The sequence below is a fragment of the Ranitomeya imitator genome, chromosome 4 (assembly GCF_032444005.1).
Source record: "Ranitomeya imitator isolate aRanImi1 chromosome 4, aRanImi1.pri, whole genome shotgun sequence".
NCBI classification, from domain to species: domain Eukaryota; kingdom Metazoa; phylum Chordata; class Amphibia; order Anura; family Dendrobatidae; genus Ranitomeya; species Ranitomeya imitator.
Window position 1 is genome coordinate 443,762,695 of NC_091285.1, and position 21,444 is coordinate 443,784,138.

Genomic DNA, 21,444 nt, shown 5'->3' on the forward strand with positions numbered 1-21,444 from the left:
CGCCTCGACTACTGCAACCTCCTACTCTCTGGACTCCCCTCTAGCACTCTGGCACCACTCCAATCCATCCTACACTCTGCTGCCCGACTAATCCACCTGTCCCCCCGCTATTCCCCAGCCTCTCCCCTGTGTCAAGCCCTTCACTGGCTTCCTATCGCCCAGAGACTCCAGTTCAAAACCCTCACACTGACATACAAAGCCATCCACAACCTGTCTCCTCCATACATCTGTGACATGGTCTCCCGGTACCTACCTACACGCGACCTCCGGTCCTCCCAAGACCTCCTTCTCTACTCCCCTCTCATCTCTTCTTCCCATAACCGCATCCAAGACTTCTCCCGTGCTTCCCCCATACTCTGGAACTCTCTACCCCAACACATCAGACTTGCGCCTACCATAGAAACCTTCAAAAAGAACCTGAAGACTCATCTCTTCCGACAAGCCTACAGCCTGCAGTGATCCTCAACCTACTGAACAGCCGCACAGCCAGCTCTTCCCTCTCCTAGTGTATCCTCACCCACCCCCTGCAGACTGTGAGCCCTCGCGGGCAGGGTCCTCCCTCCTTATGTACTCGTGTGCCTTGTTATCTGCTCATGTTTAATGTATTTGTCTATATTTGCCCCGTATTCACATGTAAAGCGCCATGGAATAAATGGCGCTATAAAAATGTATAATAAAAATAATAATAATAATATGCTAAGTATTTATAGCTTAAGCCTTTACATATAGCAGTTCCTTCAATTATGTACAGTATGTTTCTCAAGGGCAGCCTATACAGGCTGATATGTGAGGACAAAACCATCAGCCGAGCTACCTATTTCCCCTCTAACAAGATGTTACTGTCTCCAGATTTAAGGATGTAATGCTGTAATTGGACCAATCTTGTTATGGATAATCAGTTCATTTCACTTATATGTAAGCAGGTGGCTTACATATCGCCTTCTCTCTCCTATATACCAAACACATGTGTCACATGCGGCACCCTGATGGTTCATTAATGTTTTATACTGTTATGTCATGTAGTAGTGTCATTGTCATATGTTGTATCCTAAATGTGCATGTACTTGTATATATTTAGTTTAGAGATAGAATGAGTTAAACTGTTTGGGAGGAGTTAAAAGGGGGATGGTGCAACATCTCAGAAGGTAGAGAAAGGACTTCCTGCTCCCAGAGCAGAGCCAGGGCAGGCTTGCCCAGGGCAGGATATGTACTGTAGTGAGGCCTTTCCCGGTCATGGGGATGAAGGCTGCCCTAGCCTGACGGGCAGCATGGATGGACAATAGCTCAGTGGGATCGACCCAAGGAGAAATATGGGGTTAGGGACCAGGACAGGAGCTGCTGTTGGGTAGTTTATTCAAGTCGCAGGGAAAGCGCAGGAAGCACTGTCTTGCATGCACTGTGTTCAGTAAAGTTTTTCAGTTGGAAATTAACTGTGGTTTGTGGTGTTTCATGAGACCTCGTCCCCTGCAACTCGAGTGGCTGTGTGCTGAAGGTAACTGACTGTATCGCAGCACTGGGAATTCACCTGTCTTTTCATGTGCAGAGTGCTGGGGTATTCACTGACTGTGACTTACTAAATTCGCCCACAACTACCACCTCGTGCCACCCTGTTATATTTGGCGTAGTCGGCAAGATTCCGTTACCATGTGTGCAGAAAGTGAAGGAACTTTTGAAGATGACAGCCATGAAAGAGTTAAAGATGGCAGCTGCTAGTGGCTTAAAGACGGCACCGAACGCTGCCAGGAAGATGGTGGCCAATGGCACAAAAATTGGGGGCGGTGCCGCCTTTTGTGGGAGTCCTGAAGAGAAATGGGTGCCAAAGTGGAGGAGGCCACATCCCCTGTGACTAATGCCTGCCCGAAATGGGTACGGGTGAAGAAGAAGCTTCGGCCTTTCCAGCAGGATGTGAGGAAACTGGTGCGGCAGTCACAAAAGACTCCGCCCATGAAAGAGAGGAGCCCAAAAGATCAAGCCAGTGTGCCAAGAGAGGAGACACCATTGCCTGACAACATGCAGAGGCAAAACATGTCCTTCTGCGGTGGCATTGGATGCTAGCACTGGTAGCGCTCTGTGGCCCGGGCGGAGACGGGCTCCCTGCACTTCGAGACCTGGTGGATAAATGAGTGGGAGGAGTGGTGCCCTTTCCGATGGCCGGAACAGCACGCTGTTGACGAGGAGGAATCAGTGGACTGGTGGAATCAGAACCGAAACCGGAAAAAGCCCAGAAGACCTTGGAGGCTGTCCTGAGAGGGGTCGTCGCGACCGTGGTTACCAGCTCCTGTGGCTGTGGGAAAAGATCATCAACACTGGCTCAGCGGGATCAATCCCAGGAGAAATACGGGGTTCGTGACCAGGACAGGAGCTGCTGCTGTCGGGTAGTTTATTGAAGTCGCAGGGAAAGCGCAGGAAGCACTGTCTTGTTTGCACCATGTTCAGTACAGTTTTGCAGTTGGAACAGAACTGTGGCTTGTGGTGTTTCCTGAGACCTCATCCCCTGCAACCTGAGTGGCTGTGTGCTGAAGGTAATTGACTGTACCGCAGGACTGGGACTTCACCTGTCTTTTCATGTGCAGGGTGTCGGGGTGTTCACTGATTGTGACTTAGTAAACTCCCCCACGACTACCACCCCATGCCACCCTGTTACATGGACATACAATGCTGACGTTACCGCAATGAGATAATAGGCCAGGTCTCAACATATAAAAACTAATTAAAGGGAATATGTCAGCAATCTTTTCTATGTAATCTGAGAGCAGAACAACGTGGGGCCAGATACCCTGATTTAAGTGATGTGTTACTTATTAGGCTGTATGAATAACATCAGTGTTTAATCAGCAGGAAATTATTAATAGTCGACTAGGTGCTTCATGCCTCCTGGTCCAACCTCAGATTAGCAGTAATGATGAGTAGGGTTGAGCGAAACGGATCGTTCATTTTCAAAAGTCGCCGACTTTTGGCAAAGTCGGGTTTCATGAAACCCGACCCGACTCCTGTGTGGGGTCGGCCATGCGGTACGCGACTTTCGCGCCAAAGTCGCGTTTCGTATGACGCGCTTGGCGCCATTTTTTCAGCCAATGAAGGAGCGTGGGCAGAGTGATGACATAGGTCTTAGGGGCGTGGACACCTATTGCCATCTTGTCGCTTGTGCGCTGTAGCGATTTGCAATGTGTAACACCAGCTTTTCTGTTCAGGGACGGAGGGGAGAGAGAGAGAGAGAGAAAAAAAATTCCCATTGCCTTTGCATTGGGTTTCGTGTTTCGGTCGATCCCCGACTTTTCGCCATAACCGGCCGATTTCACTCGACTCGACCCTAAAAAACTAAAAGTCGCTCAACCCTAATGATGAGCGAATAGTGAAATATTTGGAAAAATCAGCACAAATACTTTCTAATATCCGTGTATTCGGATAACGGATCCAATGGAAGTCAATGGGAAAGCCGAATATTTTTCTGCTGGACTCAACAAAGAGGTCTGGGGGAATGTGAAAAAAGCTGAAATGGATAGGAAAGTGCAAAAACTAAATGTGAACAGCATGAAAAAATGCCTGCATGCCTTTCTGACTCACACCGCACGATAGATGAAAAGCCGGCAATTCATCTGCTGCGCACAGGAGCCGACAGGATAGAATAGACAGAATACATACAGTAAATACACATAGAATAGGAACATATATAGATGTCAGTGATACACATATATACATTACATATATATATATATATATGTGTATATATATATATATATATATATATTTTTTTTTTTTTTTACATAGATAGTTAGAAGAAAAGCCGGCAATTCAGCAACCGTATACTGTAAAATCACAGCAGGAGCAGACAGGATAGAATAGATGGATTACGTACAGTAAATACACATAAAATAGATAGATATATAGCTAGCAGTGATATCTACAATCAGTACAGTGTGTGCAGCTTACTGTACACGTATTTAATTACGCATTTAATGATTAAAATATTATTTTTCTGAAAAAAAATTGTGTGGGCTCCTGCGTAATTTTCTTAAACAGCAGAGGAAAAGAAGCTGGTTGGAGGCAGATGTTTATAGCACTGGGAAGGGGGTAATACCCATGGAGCTTCCAAGGTTATTACTGTCAGGTCACAGCTGTATACTTAGCCTGTATTGGCTATTAAAATGGGGGACCCTAAAAAAATGATGTAGGATTCCCTTAGAATTAGGGACGAGCAAAGCATATGCAGACAGCTGCGGGCTGATATTAATAGACTAGGAAGCGGCCATGGATACTGGCCCCTCGAGGCTAAAAACATCAGCTCTCAGTCGCCCCAGAAAAGGTGCATCAATAAGCCTTGCTAAGGTGAGAAATTCCCACGGTGATCTGCGGTAAAGTCACTAAGCTTGAACTGTGGTCAACCCATCACTGACTTTTTTCACGGTGCTGAGGTCACCGCAGTTCAGCCCAGATGGGAACGCAGGCTCAATGACCAGAGGTAACCTCAATGACGTCACTGCTAGTCACAGAAGCTATGCTCGAAGCAGCTCGTTCACCAGTGGTTCTCAGCCTGGACAGTCGCATCTTGGCACCATCCAGGTTGAAAACTAGTTATCCCCAGACATGGATTACAACTTGAACAGAATGAAGGAGAGGTAAATTTTTTTTTATTTTTGCTTTCTTACAGAAGATGAGGAATTCAGTGGAATAGGTGTTAGGTGAGTATAAGGGTACCGTCACACTATACGATTTACCTACGATCACGACCAGCGATATGACCTGGCCGTGATCGTAGGTAAATCGTAGTGTGGTCGCTGGGGAGCTGTCACACAGACAGCTCTCCAGCGACCAACGATGCTGAGGTCCCCGGGTAACCAGGGTAAACATCGGGTTACTAAGCGCAGGACCACGCTTAGTAACCCGATGTTTACCCTGGTTACCAGCGTAAAAAAAACCAAACAGCACATACTTACATTCTGGTGTCCATCAGGTCCCTTGCCGTCTGCTTCCCGCATTCACTGACTGCCGGCCGTAAAGTGAAAGTGAAAGCACGTCACCGCTGTGCTCTGCTTTCACTTTACGGCCGGCAGTCACTGAGTGCGGGAAGCAGACGGCAAGGGACCTGACGGACACCAGAATGTAAGTATGTGCTGTTTGTTTTTTTTTAGTTTTACGCTTGTAATCAGGGTAAACATCGGGTTACTAAGCGCGGTCCTGCGCTTAGTAACCCGATGTTTACCCTGGTTACAAGCGAACGCATCGCTAGATCGCATCGCTAGATCGCTAGATCGGTGTCACACACACCGATCTAGCGATGCCAGCGGGAGATCCAGCGACAAAAGAAAGTTCTAAACGATCTGCTACGACGTACGATTCTCAGCAGGATCCCTGATCGCTGCTGCGTGTCAGACACAGCGATATCGTAACGATATCGCTGGAACGTCACGAATCGTACCGTCGTAGCGATCGAAATGGCAGTGTGTGACGGTACCCTAACTGTGTTTGTTATTTTTAACCCCTTAGTGACAGAGCCAATTTGGTACTTAATGACCAAGCCAATTTTTACAATTCTGACCACTGTCACTTTATGAGGTTATAACTCTGGAACGCTTTAAAGGATCCCGCTGATTCTGAGAAAGTATTTTCATGACATATTTTAATTCATGCTACTAGTAACATTTCTTCAATATTACTTGCGATTATTTATGAAAAAATGGAAATATGGCGAAAAATTTTAAAATTTTGCAATTTTCAAAATTTTTATTTTTATGCCCTTAAATTAGAGAGATATGTCACGTAAAATAGTTAATACATAACATTTCCCACATGTCTACTTTACATCAGCACAATTTTGGACCAAATTTTTTTTTGTTAGGATGTTATAAGGGTTAAAATTTGACCAGCGATTTCTCATTTTTCCAACAAAATTTACAAAACCATTTTTTTAGGGACCATCTCACATTTAAAGTCACTTTGAGGGGTGTACATGACAGAAAATACCCAAACTTGACACCATTCTAAAAACTTCACCCCTCAAGGTGCTCAAAACCACATTCAAGAAGTTTATTAAACCTTTACGTGCTTCATAGGAACTGAAACAAAAAAGGAAAAGAAAAAAATGAACATTTAACTTTTTTTTGCAAACATTTTACTTCAGAACAAATTTTTTTTAATTTCACAAGTGTAAAAAGAGAAAATGAACCACTAGTTTTGTTGTGCAATTTCTCCTGAATACGCAGATACCCTAAATGTGGGGGTAAACCACTGTTTGGGCGTTTATAACATAGAGCCGTGAAAATAAAAAAAATCAAATTTTTTCTACAATAATGATTTTTTGCCCCCAAATTCTTATTTTCACAAGAGTAACAGGAGAAATTAAACCACGAAAGATGTTGTGCAATTTCTCCTGAGTACGTCGATACCCCATATGTGGGGGTAAACCACTGTTTGGGCGCACAGCAGAGCTTGGAAGAGAAGGAGTTCCATTTTACTTTTTCATTGCAAAATTGACTGAAATTGAGATCGGACGCCATGTAGCGTTTGGAGAGCCCCTGATGTGCCTAAACAGTAGAAACACCCACAAGTGACACCATTTTGGAAACTAGACCCCATAAGAAACTTATCTAGATGTTTGGTGAGCACTTTAAACCCCCAGGTGCTTTACAGAAGTTTATAACGTAGAGCCGTGAAAATAAAAAAATCACATTTTTTCTACAAAAATGATTTTTTGCCCCCCAATTTTTATTTTCACAAGGGTAACAGGAGAATTTAGACCATGAAAGTTGTTGTGAAATTTGTCCTGAGCACACCGATACCCCACATGTGGGGGTAAACCACAGTTTGGGAGCATGGTAGAGCTTGGAAGAGAAGGAGTTCCGTTTGACTTTTTCAATGCAGAATTGGCTGGAATTGAGATCAGACTCCATGTCGCGTTTGGAGAGCCCCTGATGTGACTAAACAGTGGAACTCCCCCCCCCCAAGTGACACCATTTTGGAAACTAGACCCCCTATGGATTTTATCTAGATGTGTGGTGAGCACTTTGAGCCACAGGTGCTTCACAGAAATTTATAAAGTAGAGCCGTGAAAATTAAAAAAAAATCCTTTTTTTCCTCAAAAATTATTTTTTGGCCTGCAATTTCTTTATTTTCTCAAGGGTAACAGGAGAAATTGGACCCTAAACTTTGTTGACAAGTTTGTCCTGAGTATGCTGATACCCCATATGTGGGGAGGGAACCACTGTTTGGGCACACATCAGGGCTCGGAAGGGAAGGAGCGCTGTTTGGAATGCAGACTTTGATGGGATGGACTGCGGGCGTCATGTTGCATTTGCAGAGCCCCTGATGTACCTAAACAGTAGAAACCCCCACAAGTGACCCCAGTTTGGAAACTAGACCCCCCAAGGAACTTATCTAGATGTGTGGTGAGAACTTTGAATGTCCAAGTGCTTCACAGAAGTTTATAAGGCAGAGTCGTGAAAATAAAAAATATTTTCTTTTCCACAAAAAGGATTTTTTAGCCCCCAAATTTTTATTTTCACAAGAGTAACAGGAGATATTGGACCCCAAAAGTTGTTGTGCAATTTGTCCTGAGTACGCTGTTACCCCATATTTGGGGGGGACCACTGTTTGGGAGCATGGCAGAGCTTGGAAGGGAAGGAGCGCCGCTTTGGAATGTAGACTTTGATGGAATGGTCTGCGGGTGTTATGTTGCGTTTGCAGAGCCCCTGATGTACCTAAACAGTAGAAACCCCCAAGTGACCCCATTTTGGAAACTAGACCCCCCAAGGAACTTATCTAGATGTGTGGTGAGAACTTTGAATGTCCAAGTGCTTCAGAGAAGTTTATAGTATAGAGTCATGAAAATAAAAACTTTTTTTTCCCACAAAAAAGATATTTTAGCCCCCAAGTTTTTTATTTTTACAAGGGTAACAGGAGAAATTGTGAGGGAGCACCATTTGACTTTTTGAGAGCAAAATTGGCTGTCGTGTTTGGAGACCCCTTGATGTACCTAAACAGTGGAAACCCCCCAATTCTAACTCCATCCCTAACCCCAACCCGATCCATAATCCTAATCACAACCCTAACCACAACCCTAATCACAACCCTAACCCCAAAACACCCCTAACCCTAATCCAAACCCTAACCATAACCCTAATCAAAACCCTAAGCCCAACAAACCCCTAATCCTAATCTCAACCCTAACCTCAAACCTAGCCGTAATCCCAATACACCCCTAACCCTAATCCTAACCCTAACCTTAACCCTAATCCCAAACGTAACCCTAATGCCAACTCTAACCCTAATTCCAACCCTAACCCTAATCCAAACCCTAATCCCAACCCTAACTCTAATTCCAACTCTAATCCTAACTTTAGCCTCAACCCTTGCCCTAACTTTAGCCCCAACCCTAACCCTAACTTTAGCCCCAACCCTAACCCTAGCCCTAAATTTAGCCCCAACCCTAACTTTAGCCCCAACCCTAGCCCTAACCCTAGCCCTAACCCTAACTTTAGCCCCAACCCTAACCCTAGCCCTAACCCTAGCCCCAACCCTAACCCTAGCCCTAACAGTAGCACTAACCCAAACCTTAGCCCTAACCCTAACTTTAGCCCAACTCCTCTAGTTGCCGGCCGGCAGATCATGGGGGGCGAACTGTGTATGTGCCCGCCATTTTCTTACCAGAGGAAGAAGCTGGCAGTCAGGAGGGAACACGAGAGGACCCAGGGACCCCAAAGATCTTCCGGGTGCCAGCCGGCACACTGCGCATGCGCCTGCCATTTTTTTGCTGGAACAAGATGGCGGCGCCCATCGGGAGCCACGAGCACCGGGGGAGACGGGTGAGTATCGGGATGCCATCGGGGACCCCATTTCTCTGTCCTCTGATGTGCGATCACATCGGAGGACAGAGAAATTAAATGGCAAATCGCAATTTTTTTGTTGCGACCACCGGTAAACGGTTAATTACCGGCGATTGCAACCCGGGGTCGGTAAAACCCCCCCGAATCATGTTCTCTGAGGTCTCGGCTACCCTCGGCAACTGGGACCCCAGAGAAAATCCGACTCTGGGGGGCGCTATTCACTTTTTCCACAGCGCCATTAATTAACGGTGCTGTGGTTTAAGTACCCTTAACTACCTCCGTTAAAAGGCATATCGGCGGTCGTTAAGGGGTTAAATACAAATGGAAAACTGTGTTTTGTTTTATTTGTAATAAAAGACTTTATTCTGCCTGTCTCTTTATTTACCATGTAAATATCGGATTAGTAATGGATAGGTGTCTTATAGACGCCTTTCCATTACTAATCCGTTGTCTTCTAGTCACCTGACAATACAAAGGTGACATCAACTTTACAAATATGAACCTCCGCTAAAGGGTAAGTGGGAAAAGCCTGGCAAAGCTCCAGAATTGGCGCATCTAATAGATGGGTGGCTGCGGGCTATTTTTGGGCTGGGGGGGTTAATATCCATGGCCCCTTACCAACCTGTTAGTACCAGCCTGCAGCTGTCTGCTTTAGCAAGGCTGGTTGACAAAAATTGGGGGACCCCACACTGTTTTTTTTTAATTATTTATTTAAATAATTAAAAAATACGGCATGGGGACCCCATTGTTCTTGATAACCAGCCTTGCTGAAGCTGACAAATGAGGGATGCAGCCCCCAGCTGTGAGTTTTGCCTGGCTGGTTATCAAACATAAAAGTGTTTTTTAATTATTTTATTATTATTACAACGCAGGAGCGGCTGATGAATCCTCCCATCAGTCGCTCCTGCTCTCGCTGTTATTAGCGGCAGCAGGTGTCAGTTGATGGGAGCTGTAGCCCTATCAGCTGACACAAGTGACCGGAGGTAAACTTTATACTTACGATCACAGCTGAGCGCTCACGCTGTTAGGACTGGCGGAACGCACCAAGACAGATGGTATAGATGCGTTCGCAGTCTGGGGTCCACCGTGCAGGTGAAAACCTGCTGCTAGCAATTAGCAGACTATATGGCGGTACACTAGAGTATACACGCGTGGGTTAACCTCACCCAGCGTGAAAGAAGCAATCCTGTTAAGGCACAGGACCGCGGTACCGCACCTAAAGCGCGAGCAAGTAGTCAGCGAACTCAACCCCAACTGGGAATGAAGTCCGATTAGACCCTTGCTGGCGCAACACCGCAACTGGGTGTGAAATGAAACAGAAGAGCATGCAGTGCCGCACTGACGAACGCCACTAACCACCCAGGCTTGGGTAAGGAAAGCACAGAGGAAGTGCACGGCGCCGTACTGGCGGTCACAGCAACTGGACACTATAATGTGTGACTAGTGCTGTAGGATAAGTCGGGCACTAGGTAGCAGCCATACACCTTCCGCAAACAGTCATACTATAGGGTAGGGGTATCCAAGGACGACTTGCACTCACAACATACACACATTAGCAATTGTTTGACAATACTAGCGCATGGCCGTGCGGTCATGCGCAGTTTATATAGCAGCAGCACAGGAAGTGGCCACAGCACTTTTGCCCTTCTAGGACCTGCCAAGAGGACCAATGGAATGTGCTGCAGAGCCTGAGCACATGACCCTCGATCTCCAACGGGAAACCTTACGCTGGGCATGCTCAGTACGTGCAGACAAGGACTTAGTCCCAGAGAAGTCCGCTCACTGCTGACCAGCACAGACTTTAATAGCAGAGACTGGAGAAGCAGCAGTAACTCTCAGAACAGAGTGAGAATGAGCAAGACGCTGGGACTGACGTCCTTGCTGAGCAGACTCCACTGCGGCTGGACAAGAATGGGAGACCGCAGCGGAGGTGGCTCGAGATTCCCCCTGTGCAGAAGTGGAAACTCGACCCCTAACACACGCTGTCTTTTTACAGCGTGGGAACTGCGGCTCTCTGACCAGCGGGGATGATTTCACCATGCACATGACAGCGCAACAAACATCCGGTGTTCGGGAAGCCAATCACAGTAATGCCACACCAAAGATGGTGCCGGCATTACTGTAATTGACAAGCAAATAAAGCGCCAAACATGCTGAGCGAATCAATCAGATATACTGAGGCGAATACCAAATTACTCGCCGAGTAACGAATAGCCCTAATACAGTACTATTCGTGCAAGTAACGAATAGTGCACAATATATTTGCTCATCAATAATTAGCAGCTTTCTGGCAATATAAATTGTACACAGAAAACTGCTAATCAGGGTTATACACAGATCAGCATTCTGAGCTCTGCAAGAACTACAGCAGAAAAAATGTGAATCTATCACAACTTTTGCACCCAGTAAACTCAGTGACATCGCTGGAATCAGGGACTCTGTCATTACCTCATGAAGCTGTGCATACATAGAAAAAAAACTGCTGACAGATTTACTTTCACATCAGCATGTGGCAGAATACAAAACACCTTAAAAAACAGCCTGTATTCTGCTGGCAGACATGCAGGAAAAATGCATGGAAGTTGAGTTGGCTACTACCCTGATATTTTATTGTGTAATATGGGTAATTCACTTACAGTATAAGTTTACCAAAGGCATTTGGGCCAGCACTAGTGATGAGCGAATGTGCTGGGATAAGGTGTTATAGGATAAGGTGTTATCAGTGCATGCTCGGGTGCTAACCGAGTGTCTTTTGTGAGCTGGAAAAATATGTTTGATTCACAGTGGCTGCATGTCTCGCGATTATTTAACAAGCGCAACAAATGCCTAAGAAACAGGCAATCCCTGCATGTGTTGCGGCTGTCGAACTAGTTATGAAGCTGCGGGGACTGGAACATATTCAAGCACGCCTAACACACTAGCATGCACCGATAACACCTTATGCTATATTACCTTATCCCAGCACGTTCGCTCATCACTAACAGGCACATAGCCAGGCTTGAATAACAATTGTTTTTAACTGTTCGAATGTTAGAAATATTGGCAATAGCTGTTCTCTTTATACTGTTCTGTCACTCCATGAAAACTAATATAGACAAATACATACTGGTATGTGTCTTAGATCAGGGGTGCACAACTCCAGTCCTCAAGGGGCATCAACAGTGCATGTGTTCAGGATTTCCTTAGTACTGCACAAGTGATAATTTAAAAATAGTAACTCCGGCACACATCAAAAGTCAGTATGATTCACATATGAATTTATTAGAAACTCGAGACGTTTCAAATGACGTTTTTTTCATCCAGAGAAAATTCAAATTAACACCGCATACGTAGTGAAAAAAGAGACAATATTCATCACTTCACAGGTATTTGTTTCAACGTTTCGGCTTGTGAGCCTTTTTCAAGAAAAACCTGTACTTATATCAGTGATGGGGAATCCAGCAGAGCGGGGTCCGTAGTGATAATTTAGTCACCAGCGCAGGTGATGATTCCAACACCTTGTGCAATGCTAAGGAAATTCTGAAACCATGCACTGTTGGTGGCCAATGAGGACTGGAGTTGTGCACCCCTGCCTTAGATATAAATCCAAAAGAAAAAAGGAGTTCTATACGAAAATATATATAAAAAATCAATATTTTATTTCAAAAAATCTTAAAAGAGTCAATATAATACAAAACATTTATATATGTAGAAAAGGGGAGACCCTAGTACAGAAACATCCAAGTCACAGGCACATGAATGTATATATCACCATGGTATGTATGTATAAATAAACATCCATGTTTGCACACAATGGTAAAATATATTACTAGCTCCTATATGGACAAGTGTCCTCCATGCAAAAAGTAAGCAGGGAAACCAATATATGGTGCATATGCATCAGATGCCAGATTTCTTACCCATGGTGAGGTGACCAGTGCCGGTGACTCTGGAAAACCCCCTGACGCGCGTTTCGCGTTGCTTTTTCAAAGAGGGAATGACTATTAGATATAGTCTTATGAAATGAAAACCCATGTATAAGGAAAACAGAATGCTATCCAGTGTAGTAAAGCTTAACATTCGGTAATACTTCAAACTTTAGACAGATTTACTGCACGTATGGCCTGCACAGAACTGGTTAAGCACCTGATCAGTAGGGGTGAAGAGCAGCAATTAGGCAGCAATTTTCCAGATGCCTCTTGGGGATTATATGCCTCTTGAGCCAACCAGTGTCTAGTGTGAGAGGCACTCAGAGGATGAGAGCAGGGAAACCCAACCACTTGAGTGTCACACAAGGAACGAGATGGAGTACCATCATACACACAATGTTATCGGAGTATACAACCCCGCCAGCTTTACACCCCGCTCTGTAGACACACTGCCAATACTGGAAATTTAGGATTTACATGATGAGTGAGAGGAGATGGTCTTGTCATATGTATAGAAATGTTGTAAAAAAAGGAATTTCGCGAGCATAACCAGTATATAGTGTGTCTTATTAAGTCATGCCTAAACACTCTGTCCACATGTATCTACAGCGGGTGTATGGAACTATGGAATTGGTTGGCTGTGTAAATTTAGAAACTAATCCGCAGCATTGCACGCTTGGCGGTTCCAAGCGCTGTGGATTAGACTGGGGTGGAAAGAGATGATTTGCATAGCTCCGCCTACTGCAAAGGATTCTGGGTAAACCTGCTATTCTTTGTATTATGCTGCTTGCAAGTACTTTCCGTTTCAGGAAAGCATCCACTATGTATTTCCTTTAAGTAGAGGGCTTTTCGGTCTCTTTCGTCCCTAAGGTGGCTAGCATGTATGGAACTATGGAGAGAACTAAAGGAACAAAAAAAAGTATTTAATCCCGCTTGAGTTGTGATAGCAAAAGTGCTGTGAATGCAAAAAATGGCATTGTATAAGGGTACCGTCACACTATAACATTTCGATCGCTACGACGGTACGATTCGTGACGTGCCAGCGATATCGTTACGATATCGCTGTGTCTGACACGCAGCAGCGATCAGGGATCCTGCTGAGAATCGTACCTCGTAGCAGATCGTATGGAACTTTCTTTCATCGCTGGATCTCCCGCTGTCATCGCTAGATCGGTGTGTGTGACACCGATCTAGCGATGCGATCCAGCGATGCGTTCGCTTGTAACCAGGGTAAACATCGGGTAACTAAGCGCAGGACCACGCTTAGTTACCCGATGTTTACCCTGGTTACAAGCGTTAAACTAAAAAAAAACAAACAGCACATACTTACATTCTGGTGTCCGTCAGGTCCCTTGCCGTCTCTGCTTCCCGCACTGTGACTGCCGGCCGTAAAGTGAAAGCAGAGCACAGCGGCTGTGCTTTCACTTTCACTTTACGGCCGGCAGTCACAGAGCGGGAAGCAGACGGCAAGGGACGTGACGGACACCAGATGTAAGTATGTGCTGTTTGTTTTTTTTTAGTTTTACGCTTGTAACCAGGGTAAACATTGGGTTACTAAGCGCGGTCCTGCGCTTAGTTACCCGATGTTTACCCTGGTTACCCGGGTACCTCGGCATCGTTGGTCGCTGGAGAGCTGTCTGTGTGACAGCTCCCCAGCGACCACACTACGATTTACCTACGATCACGGCCAGGTCATATCGCTGGTCGTGATCGTAGGTAAATCGTATAGTGTGACGGTACCCTAACTGTCATGTCTACAGAATGAATGGCCAGACAGGCAACTTTTAATCAATGGGATATATTGCAATTTTCACTCATCACTTATCGGTTTCTGATCCGCTCATGTTCAGAGCTATGCATTAATTGTTACTGAAATGTAAAAACTGATCACTTTGGCTTATTGAAGATTTTTTTGTGATGTGCCGGACCAATCATTCCACCCACGGTGCTGACATACAGAGCTTCGCTGAAGGACTTTGTGAGCTCTACATTTTGTTCCCTGCCTCTGCAATGTCACCGCAATTAATGTGTATGTCAGATGTGCCTCAGGGTAACCTATTAATACGCATTATTTTTTCATTAAAAAAAACTGCATGCTTTTCATAGCTAATCTCTCACTAAGAAGTGGACTCGATTGAAATTAATAGAAACACCAGGAGGGGAGACCACTGCTGACTCCAAGGGGGAATTATAGCACTATCGATGAGTGCCTTCTACCTTCCCATTGCCACTAAATTCCATTGATTGACTGCAGCAGTCACACGTACAGTTGAAACCAGAAGTTTACATGCACTATATAAAAAGACACATATGCATGTTTGTCTCAATATCTGACATGCAATCAGAATAAACCTTTCCCGTTTGAGGTCAATTATGATTACCATAATTAATTATATTTGCCAAATGCCAGAATAATGACAGAGACAATGTTTTGAGACATTTTTATTAATTACTGCAAAGTCAAAAGTTTACAAACATTTCCTTAGTATTTGGTACATCTTTCCACAAGCTTCTCACAATAGTTGGTTGGAATTTGGGCCCATTCCTCCTGAGAAAACTAGTGTAACTGATCCAGGTATGTAGGTCGCCTTGCTCGCACCTGTCTTTTCAGCTTTGCCCATAAATTTTCAATAGGATTGAGATCAAGGCTTTGTGATGGCCACTCCATAACATTGAATTTGTTATCATTAAGCCACTTTATTACCCTTTTGGCAGTATGCTTTGTGTCATTGTCCTTTTGAAGACTCATTTCCTCCCAAACTTTAACTTCCTGGCTGATGTCTTGAGATGTTGCCGCAGTATTGCCACATAATCTTCTTTTCTCATGATGCCATCTATTTTGTGAAGGTTACCAGTCACTTCTGCAGCAAAACAACCCCACAACAAGATGCTGCCAACCCATATTTCACAGTTGGAATGGTGTTCTTAGGCTTCCAAGCTTCTCCCTTTTTCCTCCAAATGTAACAATGTTTATTGTGCCCCAAAAGTTCAATTTTAGTTTCATCAGAACACAGGACATGTCTCAAAAAATTAAGGTCTTTGTTCCTTTGTGCATTTGCAAACATTAATCTGGCTTTATTATGTTTCTTTTGGAGTAATGGCTTCTTTTTGGCAGAGTGGTCATTCAGCCCATGTTGATACAGTACTCGTCGGACCAAAGCACCTTCATCTCTGGGACACAGAACCCATCTCCCTCCTGAGAGGTATGATGGCTGGACATTCCCATCTTGTTTCTACTTGCCTGTAATTTTTTTGTAAAGATGAATGAGGCACCTTCAAGTATCTTGGAATTGTATCCAAGGATGAGCCAGACTTTTGCAAGTCCACAATTCTCTTCCTGATATCTTGGCTGATTTCTTGAGACTTTCCCATGATGCTACATAAAGAAGCAGTGTTTCATTCAGGTGTGTATTAAAATACATCCACAGGTGTATTCTAATTAACTCAGAAGTTGCCATAAATTCAGAAGCTTCCAAATACATGACATCATCATATGGGGAGTCCAGAACTGTTTACAGGTATAGTAATCTTAACCCCTTTCTGCCATTAGACGTACTATTGCGTCCATGTGGGGTGGGCTTTTCTTCCCAAGGACGCAATAGTACGTCATATGCGATCGGCAGCGCTCACGGGGGGAGCGCCGCCGATCGCGGCCGGGTGTCAGCTGTTTATCGCAGCTGACATCCGGCACTATGTGCCAGGAGCGGTCACGGACCGCCCCCGGCACATTAACCCCCGGCACACCGCGATCAAAGATGATCGCGATGTGCCGGCGGTACAGGGAAGCACCGCGCAGGGAGGGGGCTCCCTGCGGGCTTCCCTGAGCCCCCCGCAGCAACGCGATGTGATCGCGTTGCTGCGAGGGTCTCACCTCCCTCCCTGCTCCCTCCAGCCCCGGATCCAAGATGGCCGCGGATCCGGGTCCTGCAGGGAGGGAGGTGGCTTCACAGAGCCTGCTCAGAGCAGGCACTGTGAAGCAGCCTGCACTCCTATCAGATCAGTGATCTGACAGAGTGCTGTGCAAACTGTCAGATCACTGATCTGTGATGTCCCCCCCTGGGACAAAGTAAAAAAGTTAAAAAAAAAAATTTCAAATGTGTAAAAAAAAATTAAAAAAAATATTCCAAAATAATGAAAAAAAAATAAAAATATTATTCCCATAAATACATTTCTTTATCTAAATAAAAAAAACAAAACAATAAAAGTACACATATTTAGTATCGCCGCGTCCGTAACGGCCCGACCTATAAAACTGGCCCACTAGTTAACCCCTTCAGTAAACACCGTAAGAAAAAAAAAAAAAAAACGAGGCAAAAAACAACGCTTTATTATCATACCGCCGAACAAAAAGTGGAATAACACGCGATCAAAAAGACAGATATAACTAACCATGGTACCGCTGAAAACGTCATCTTGTCCCGCAAAAAACGAGCCGCCATACAGCATCATCAGCAAAAAAATAAAAAAGTTATAGTCCTGAGAATAAAGCGATGCAAAAATAATTATTTTTTCTATAAAATAGTTTTTATCGTATAAAAGCGCCAAAACATAAAAAAATGATATAAATGAGGTGTCGCTGTAATCGTACTGACCCGAAGAATAAAACTGCTTCATCAATTTTACCAAACGCGGAACGGTATAAACGCCTCCCCCAAAAGAAATTCATGAATAGCTGGTTTTTGGTCATTCTGCCTCACAAAAATCGGAATAAAAAGCGATCAAAAAATGTCACGTGCCCGAAAATGTTACCAATAAAAACATCAACTCGTCCCGCAAAAACCAAGACCTCACATGACTCTGTGGACCAGAATATAGAAAAATTATAGCTCTCAAAATGTGGTAACGCAAAAAATATTTTTTGCAATAAAAAGCGTCTTTCAGTGTGTGACGGCTGCCAATCATAAAAATCCGCTAAAAAACCCGCTATAAAAGTAAATCAAACCCCCCTTCATCACCCCCTTAGTTAGGGAAAAATTAAAAAAAATGTATTTATTTCCATTTTCCCATTAGGGCTAGGGTTAGAGTTAGGGCTAGGGTTAGGGCTAGGGTTAGGGCTAGGGTTAGGACTAGGGCTAGGGTTAGGGCTAGGGTTAGGGCTAGGGTTAGGGCTAGGGTTAGGGCTAGGGTTAGGGCTAGGGTTAGGGCTAGGGTTAGGGCTAGGGTTAGGGTTAGGGTTAGGGCTAGGGTTAGGGCTAGGGTTAGGATTAGGGCTAGGGTTAGGGCTAGGGCTACAGTTTGGGTTGGGGCTAAAGTTACAGTTAGGGTTTAGATTACATTTACGGTTGGGAATAGGGTTGGGATTAGGGTTAGGGGTGTGTCAGGGTTAGAGGTGTTGTTAGGGTTACTGTTGGGATTAGGGTTAGGGATGTGTTTGGATTAGGGTTTCAGTTATAATTGGGGGGTTTCCACTGTTTAGGCACATCAGGGGCTCTCCAAACGCGACATGGCGTCCGATCTCAATTCCAGCCAATTCTGCGTTGAAAAAGTAAAACAGTGCTTCTTCCCTTCCGAGCTCTCCCGTGTGCCCAAACAGGGGTTTACCCCAACATATGGGGTATCAGCGTACTCAGGACAAATAGGACAACAACTTTTGGGGTCCAATTTCTCCTGCTACCCTTGGGAAAATACAAAACTCGGGGCTAAAACATATTTTTTGTGGGAAAAAAAAAGATTTTTTATTTTCACGGCTCTGCGTTATAAACTGTAGTGAAACACTTGGGGGTTCAAAGTTCTCACAACACATCTAGATTAGTTCCCTGGGGGGTCTAGTTTCCAATATGGGGTCACTTGTGGGGGGTTTCTACTGTTTAGGTACATTAGGGGTTCTGCAAACGCAATGTGACGTCTGCAGACCATTCCATCTAAGTCTGCATTCCAAATGGCGCTCCTTCTCTTCCGAGCTCTGCCATGCGCTCAAACGTTGGTTTCCCCCAACATACGGGGTATCAGCGTACTCAGGACAAATTGGACAACAACTTTTGGGGTCGAATTTCTCCTCTTACCCTCGGGAAAATACAAAACTGGGGGCTAAAAAATAATTTTGAGGGGAAAGATTTTTTTTTTTAATTTTCACGGCTCTGCGTTACAAACTGTAGTGAAACACTTGGGGGTTCAAAGCTATCACAACACATCTAGATGAGTTCCTTAGGGGGTCTAGTTTCCAAAATGGTGTCACTTGTGGGAGGTTTCTACTGTTTAGGTACATTAGGGGCTCTGCAAATGCAATGTGACACCTGCAGACCATTCCATCTAAGTCCTCATTCCAAATGGAGCTCCTTCCCTTCCGAGCCCTCCCATGCGCCCAAACAGTGGTTCCCCCCCACATATGGGGTATCAGCGCACTCAGGACAAATTGGACAACAAATTGTGGGGTCGAATTTCTCCTTTTACCCTCGGGAAAATACAAAACTGGGGGCTAAAAAATAATTTTTGTGGGAAAAAATTTTTGTTTTATTTTTACGGCTCTCCATTATAAACTTCTGTGAAGCCCTTGGTGGGTCAAAGCGCTCAGCACACATCTAGATAAGTTCCTAAGGGGGTCTACTTTCCAAAATGGTGTCACTTGTGGGGGGTTTCTACTGTTTAGGTACATTAGGGGCTCTGCAAACGCAATGTGACACCTGCAGACCATTCCATCTAAGTCTGCATTCAAATGGCACTCCTTCCCTTCTGAGCCCTCCCATGTGCCCAAACAGTGGTTCCCCCCACATATGGTGTATCATCGCACTCAGGACAAATTGGGCAACAAATTTTGGGGTCCAATTTCTCCTGTTACCCTCAGGAAAATACAAAACTGGGGGCTAAAAAAATAATTTTTGTGGGAAAAAAATTTTGTTTTATTTTTACGGCTCTGCATTATAAACTTCTGTGAAGCACTTGGTGGGTCAAAGTGCTCACCACACCTCTAGATAAGTTCCTTAGGGGGTCTACTTTCCAAAATGGTGTCATTTGTGGGGGGTTTCAATGTTTAGGCACATCAGTGGCTCTTCAAACGCAACATGGCGTCCCATCTCAATTCCTGTCAATTTTGCTTTGAAAAGTCAAACGGCGCTCCTTCCCTTCCGAGCTCTCCCATCCACCCAAACAGTGGTTTACCCCCACATATGGGGTATCCGCGTACTCAGGACAAATTGTACAACAACTTTTGGGGTCCAATTTCTTCTCTTACCCTTGGGAAAATTAAAAATTGGGGGCAAAAAGATAATTTTTGTGAAAAAATGATTTTTTTATTTTTACGGTTCTACATTATAAACTTCTGTGAAGCACTTGGTGGGTCAAAGTGCTCACCACACCTCTAGATAAGTTCCTTAGGGGGTCTACTTTCCAAAATGGTGTCACTTGTGGGGGGTTTCAATGTTTAGGCACATCAGTGGCTCTTCAAACGCAACATGACGTCCCATCTCAATTCCTGTCAATTTTGCATTGAAAAGTCAAACGGCGCTCCTTCCCTTCCGAGCTCTCCCATCCGCCCAAACAGTGGTTTACCCCCACATATGGGCTATCAGCGTACTCAGGACAAATTGTACAACAACTTTTGGGGTCCAATTTCTTCTCTTACCCTTGGGAAAATAAAAAATTGGGGGCGAAAAGATAATTTTTGTGAAAAAATATGATTTTTTATTTTTACGGTTCTACATTATAAACTTCTGTGAAGCACTTGTTGGGTCAAAGTGCTCACCACACCTCTAGATAAGTTGTCATGAAGTACAATATGTCACGAGAAAACAATGTCAGAATCACCAGGATCCATTGAAGCGTTCCAGAGTTATAACCTCATAAAGGGACAGTGGTCAGAATTGTAAAAATTGGCCCGGTCATTAACGTGCAAACCACCCTTGGGGGTAAAGGGGTTAAGGCCCCGTCACACATAGCGACGCTTGAGCGATTCCGACAACGATACGACCTGTCAGGGATCGTTGCTGCGTTGCTATGTGGTCGCTGGTGAGATGTCACACAGTGCGATCTCCCCAACGACGCAGCAGTGATGCGGCGACCTGTAGCGACCTGTAGCGACCTGTAGAACGATGCTATTTCATAATGATTCAATGGGACGTCCTGTCAGCGAGGTCGTTGGTAAGGTGTCAAACACAGCGATGTGTGCTACCCAGCGGGACCTCAACGATCAAAAAATGGCCTAGGCCATTCCGACCCGACCAGCGATCTCACAGCAGGGGCCTGATCGCTGCTACGTGTCACACATAGCGAGATCGCTACTGAGATCGCTGTTGCGTCACAAAACTTGTGACTCAGCAGCGATCTCGCTAGCGATCTCGCTGTGTGTGACGGGGGCTTTAGTGTATGTAAACTTTTGACTGTGTAGTAAGTAATAAAAATGCCTTAAGGCTATGTGCACACGTTGTGGATTAGGCTTAGGAATTTCTGGTGCGGATTCTGCCTCTCCTGGCAGAAAACGCACCTGCGGATTTGTTGCGTTTTTTGTGCGGCTCCGCAGCATTTTTTTGTGCGTTTTTGCTGCGGTTTTCTTGTGGATTTGCTGCGTTTTTTACCCCTGTGGTTTTCTATAATGGAATGGGTACAAAAACGCTGCAGATTCACAAAAAAGAAGTGACATGCTACTTCTTTTAAACCGCAGCGCTTCCGCAGCGGATTTTCCGCAAAGTGTGCACAGCATTTTTTTTTCTCATTGATTTACATTGTACTGTAAATCAATTGCGGATCTGCAGCGTTTCTGCACCTCAAAAATGAAAGAGCGTTTC

At 44.7% G+C, this 21,444-nt stretch overlaps 1 protein-coding gene across 2 annotated transcripts in view; it reads right to left on the reverse strand.

Moving 5' to 3' along the window:
- LINGO1 (leucine rich repeat and Ig domain containing 1) overlaps positions 1 to 21,444 on the reverse strand; it is a 691,465-nt gene that overhangs the window by 411,076 nt on the left and 258,945 nt on the right. The window lies entirely within an intron of this gene.